The sequence below is a fragment of the Tyto alba genome, unplaced genomic scaffold, assembly GCF_018691265.1.
Source record: "Tyto alba isolate M040663 unplaced genomic scaffold, T.alba_DEE_v4.0 Super-Scaffold_39, whole genome shotgun sequence".
Taxonomy (NCBI): Eukaryota; Metazoa; Chordata; class Aves; order Strigiformes; family Tytonidae; genus Tyto; species Tyto alba.
Window position 1 is genome coordinate 14,652,968 of NW_024881314.1, and position 6,000 is coordinate 14,658,967.

Consider the following 6,000-nt stretch of genomic DNA (forward strand, 5'->3'; position numbering starts at 1 on the left):
GGGGGTTAACGCAGCCCCTGCCCCACGCATAGATCTGACCCTCCACCTCATCACCCCACTGTCTGAGGAACCCCCCATGATTGGAGACGTTTAGTGAAAACGTTAATCCCCACAGTCAGGGTAAATGAACTAGAAAGAGCTCTCAGAAATCTCTCTGCTGCCATGGAAGCCACAGACAATTGCACAGCAGATGCCACTTCAGCCCCGCAACAGGAAAATTCTCTTTTAGCTTTGACAGCGGCACAAAATCATCTAGTACTTGCTATGCTTACCCTGCACCAAGGAGGTTCCTGTGCATTGATTCACAGCACCTCTTGTGCCGAGGTTAACAAATCTCAACAAAATCAACACAACGTCCCGTACCACTTCCAAACTTTTCTAAATGTTACATCAGATCACAATAGCTCCAGGTGGATTTTCACTTTCTGAGCTGTTTAGTTGGATACCATCTCATTATGGTACACCAGAAATCACTGGGCAACTTTACTGATTGATTTGAATACCAAGAGGGAAGGGCAATGATTAGCATATTCATGTTATTTCCTGGAAAGCATTATCATATGCAAATGTCTCTAACCCACGTGTGGATATGTTGGACGGGGGTCCTCTGGTGCATGTCGATAGTCTTCCTCACCGTGTGTGCCGGTTGAACTCCATCCTTGCGCACGCTCATTTCATCTTTGGCTGATCTTCCAAACGAACACCAGTCCCTTCTGGTACCTACTCAAGGTCCATAACCAGCACCCAGTGTTTTAATTCGGAGTCCATAACGATTCGTACAGAGATCAAGGCACACCCCACCCCAGCTCCCTGTTCCTAAGGGCCTGAGCGTGCTTGCTCTTCTCCGAGCTGCTGTCGCTCCCCATGAAACCCCAAATCCCATTGCAACCCCCCACCCCAACACTAACCCCGGCTGGCTCCCAGCTCTTTCCTTCGGTGCCCGCAGCAGCCCCGCCCCCGGGCTGGGGTGGGGGGGGCCCTGTTCGGCCGTGTGCGCAGCGGGGCTCATACCATGGGGGCCGCGGCCGGGCCCTAGGGGCCCCAGGGGCGGGGCAGGGCGGGGCAGGGCGGGGGCTGCCTCCTTGCCTCCGGTTCGCCCGCCCCCAGGCGGCACAGATCACGTGACCGTTAGCCCCGCCCCCTTATGCCGTTAGCCCCCCCTCAGCCGTTTGTCCTGACCACGTGACAGTTAGCCCCGCCCCCTCGACCGTTAGCCCCGCCCCCTCGGCCGTTGTCCCCGCCCCCTCGGCCGTCAGCCCCGCCCCCTCGGCCGATAGCCCCGCCCTTTCGGCTGTCAGCCCCGCCCCCTCTGCCGTTAGCCCAGACCACGTGAACTGTTAGCCCCGCCCCCTCGACCGTTAGCCCAGACCACGAGACCGTTAGCCCCGCCCCCTCGGCATCAGCCCCGCCCCCTCGACCGTTAGCCCCGCCCCCTCGGCCGTTAGCACAGATCACGTGACCGTTAGCCCCGTCCCCTTATGCCGTTAGCCCCCCCCCTCAGCCGTTTGTCTTGACCACGTGACAGTTAGCCCTGCCCCCTTGACCGTTAGCCCCGCCCCCTCGGCCGTTGTCCCCGCCCCCTCGGCCGTCAGCCCCGCCCCCTCGGCCGATAGTCCCGCCCTTTCGGCCGTCAGCCCCGCCCCCTCTGCCGTTAGCCCAGACCACGTGAACTGTTAGCCCCGCCCCCTCGACCGTTAGCCCAGACCACGTGACCGTTAGCCCCGCCCCCTCGGCGTCAGCCCCGCCCCCTCGACCGTTAGCCCCGCCCCCTCGACCGTTAGCCCCGCCCCCTCGGCCGTTTGTCCTGACCACGTGACAGTTAGCCCCGCCCCCTCGGCCGTTGGCCCCGCCCCCTCGGTCGTCAGCCCCGTCCCCTCGGCCGTTAGCCGAGACCACGTGACCGTTGGCCCCGCCCCCTCGGCCGTTTGTCCTGACCACGTTTCATTTAGCCCTGCCCCCTCGACAGTTAGCTCCGCCCCATCGGCCGTTGGCCCCGCCCCCTCGGCCGTTAGCCCAGACCACGTGACCGTGAGCCCCGCCCCCTCGACCGTTAGCCCCGCCCCCTCGGCCGTTAGCCCCGCCCCCTCAGCCGTTAGCACAGATCACGTGACCGTTAGCCCCGCCCCCTTAGGCCGTTGGCCCCGCCCCCTTATGCCGTTAGCCCCGCCCCCTCAGCCGTTTGTCCTGACCACGTGACAGTTAGCCCCGCCCCCTCGACCGTTAGCCCCGCCCCCTCGGCCGTTGGCCCCGACCCCTCGGTCGTCAGCCCCGCCTCCTCGGCCGTTAGCCCAGACCACGTGACCGTTGGCCCCGCCCCCTCGGCCGTTTGTCCTGACCACGTGACAGTTAGCCCCGCCCCCTCGGCCGTTGGCCCCGCCCCCTCGGTCGTCAGCCCCGTCCCCTCGGCCGTTAGCCGAGACCACGTGACCGTTGGCCCCGCCCCCTCGGCCGTTTGTCCTGACCACGTTTCATTTAGCCCTGCCCCCTCGACAGTTAGCTCCGCCCCATCGGCCGTTGGCCCCGCCCCCTCGGCCGTTAGCCCAGACCACGTGACCGTGAGCCCCGCCCCCTCGACCGTTAGCCCCGCCCCCTCGGCCGTTAGCACAGATCACGTGACCGTTAGCCCCGCCCCCTTAGGCCCATGGCCCCGCCCCCTTATGCCGTTAGCCCCGCCCCCTCAGCCGTTTGTCCTGACCACGTGACAGTTAGCCCCGCCCCCTCGACCGTTAGCCCCGCCCCCTCGGCCGTTGGCCCCGACCCCTCGGTCGTCAGCCCCGCCTCCTCGGCCGTTAGCCCAGACCACGTGACCGTTGGCCCCGCCCCCTCGGCCGTTTGTCCTGACCACGTGACAGTTAGCCCAGCCCCCTCGACCGTTAGCCCCGCCCCCTTGGCCGTTAGCCCAGACCACGTGACTGTTAGCCCCGCCCCCTCGACCGTTAGCCCAGACCACGTGACCGTTAGCTCCGCCCCCTCAGGCCGTCAGCCCCGCCCCCTCGGCCGTTGGCCCCGCCCCCTCAGGCCGTTGGCCCCGCCGCGCGGCCGTTAGCCAACACCACGTGACAGTTAGCCCCGCCCCCTCGACCGTTAGCCCCGCCCCCTCGGCCGTTAGCCCAGACTACGTGACCGTTAGCCCCTCCCCTCGACCGTTAGCCCCTCCCCATCGGCCGTTAGCACAGATCACGTGACCGTTAGCCCCGCCCCCTTAGGCCGTTGGCCCCGCCCCCTTATGCCGTTAGCCCCGCCCCCTCAGCCGTTTGTCCTGACCACGTGACATTTAGCCCCGCCCCTTTGACCGTTAGCTCCACCCTCTCGGCCGTCAGCCCAGCCCCCTCGGCCGTTAGCCCAGCCCCATCGGCCGTTTGTCCCGCCCCCTCGGCCGTCAGCCCCGCCCCCTCGGCCGTTAGCCCAGACCACGTGACCGTTAGCCCCGCCCCCTCGGCCGTCAGCCCCGCCCCCTCGGCCGTCAGCCCCTCCCCCTCGGCCGTTAGCCCAGACCACGTGACCGTGAGCCCGCCCCCTCGACCGTTAGCCCCCCCCCTCGGCCGTTAGCCCCGCCCCCTCGGCCGTTAGCACAGATCACGTGACCGTTAGCCCCGCCCCCTTATGCCGTTAGCCCCCCCTCAGCCGTTTGTCCTGACCACGTGACAGTTAGCCCCGCCCCCTCGACCGTTAGCCCCGCCCCCTCGGCCGTTGTCCCCGCCCCCTCGGCCGTCAGCCCCGCCCCCTCGGCCGATAGCCCCGCCCTTTCGGCCGTCAGCCCCGCCCCCTCTGCCGTTAGCCCAGACCACGTGAACTGTTAGCCCCGCCCCCTCGACCGTTAGCCCAGACCACGTGACCGTTAGCCCCGCCCCCTCGGCGTCAGCCCCGCCCCCTCGACCGTTAGCCCCGCCCCCTCGACCGTTAGCCCCGCCCCCTCGGCCGTTTGTCCTGACCACGTGACAGTTAGCCCCGCCCCCTCGACCGTTAGCCCCGCCCCCTCGGCCGTTGGCCCCGCCCCCTCGGTCGTCAGCCCCGTCCCCTCGGCCGTTACCCCAGACCACGTGACCGTTGGCCCCGCCCCATCGGCCGTTTGTCCTGACCACGTTTCATTTAGCCCTGCCCCCTCGACCGTTAGCCCCGCCCGCTCGGCCGTTAGCCCCTCCCCGTCGGCCGTTAGCACAGATCACGTGACCGTTAGCCCCGCCCCCTTAGGCCGTTGGCCCCGCCCCCTTATGCCGTTAGCCCCGCCCCCTCAGCCGTTTGTCCTGACCACGTGACAGTTAGCCCCGCCCCCTCGACCGTTAGCCCCGCCCCCTCGGCCGTTGGCCCCGACCCCTCGGTCGTCAGCCCCGCCTCCTCGGCCGTTAGCGCAGACCACGTGACCGTTGGCCCCGCCCCCTCGGCCGTTTGTCCTGACCACTTGACATTTAGCCCTGCCCCCTCGACCGTTAGCTCCGCCCTCTCGGCCGTCAGCCCAGCCCCCTCGGCCGTTAGCCCCGCCCCATCGGCCGTTAGCCACGCCCCCTCGGCAGTCAGCCCCGCCCCCTCGGCCGTCAGCACCGCCCCCTCGGCCGTCAGCCCCGCCCCCTCGGCCGTTAGCCCAGACCACGTGACCGTTAGCCCCGCCCCCTCGGCCGTCAGCCCCGCCCCCTCGGCCGTTAGCCCCGCCCCGTCGTCCGTTAGCACAGATTACGTGACCGTTAGACCCGCCCCCTCGGCCGTCAGCCCCGCCCCCTTAGGCCGTTGGCCCCGCCCCCGCGGCCGTTAGCCAACACGACGTGACCGTTAGCCCCTCCCCCTCGACCTTTAGCCCCGCCCCCTCGACCGTTAGCCCAGACCACGTGACCGTCAGCCCCGCCCCCTCGGCCGTCAGCCCCGCACCCTCGGCCTTTAGCCCAGACCTCGTGACCGTGAGCCCCGCCCCCTCGACCGTTAGCCCCCCCCCTCGGCCGTTAGCCCCGCCCCCTCGGCCGTTAGCACAGATCACGTGACCGTTAGCCCCGCCCCCTTAGGCCGTTGGCCCCGCCCCCTTATGCCGTTAGCCCCGCCCCCTCAGCCGTTTGTCCTGACTACGTGACAGTTAGCCCCGCCCCCTCGACCGTTAGCCCCGCCCCCTCGGCCGTTGGCCCCGCCCCCTCGGCCGTTAGCCCAGACCACGTGACCGATAGCCCCGCCCCCTCGACCGTTAGCCCCGCCCCATCGGCCGTTAGCACAGATCACGTGACCGTTTGCCCCGCCCCCTTAGGCCGTTGGCCCCTCCCCCTTATGCCGTTAGCCCCGCCCCCTCAGCCGTTTGTCCTGAGCACGTGACACTTAGCCCCGCCCCCTCGACCGTTAGCTCCGCCCTCTCGGCCGTCAGCCCAGCCCCCTCGGCCGTTAGCCCCGTCCCATCGGCCGTTGGCCCCGCCCCCTCGGCCGTCAGCCCCGCCCCCTCGGCCGTTAGCCCAGACCACGTGACCGTTAGCCCCGCCCCCTCGGCCGTCAGCCCCGCCCCCTCGACCGTTAGCCCCGCCCCCTCGGCCGTTAGCCCCGCCCCCTCGGTCGTTATCACAGATCACGTGACCATTAGCCCCGCCCCCTCAGGCCGTCAGCCCCGCCCCCTCGGCCGTCAGCCCCGCCCCCTCGACCGTTAGCCCCGCCCCCTCTGCCGTCAGCCCCGCCCCCTCTGCCGTTAGCCCAGACCACGTGACCGTTAGCCCCGCCCCCTCGACCGTTAGCCCCGCCCCCTCGGCCGTTAGCCCCGACCACGTGACCGTTAGCCCCGCCCCCTCGGCCGTTAGCCCCTCCCCGTCGGCCGTTAGCACAGATCACGTGACCGTTAGCCCCGCCCCCTTAGGCCGTTGGCCCCGCCCCCTTATGCCGTTAGCCCCGCCCCCTCAGCCGTTTGTCCTGACCACGTGACAGTTAGCCCCGCCCCCTCGACCGTTAGCCCCGCCCCCTCGGCCGTTGGCCCCGACCCCTCGGTCGTCAGCCCCGCCTCCTCGGCCGTTAGCGCAGACCACGTGACCGTTGGCCCCGCCC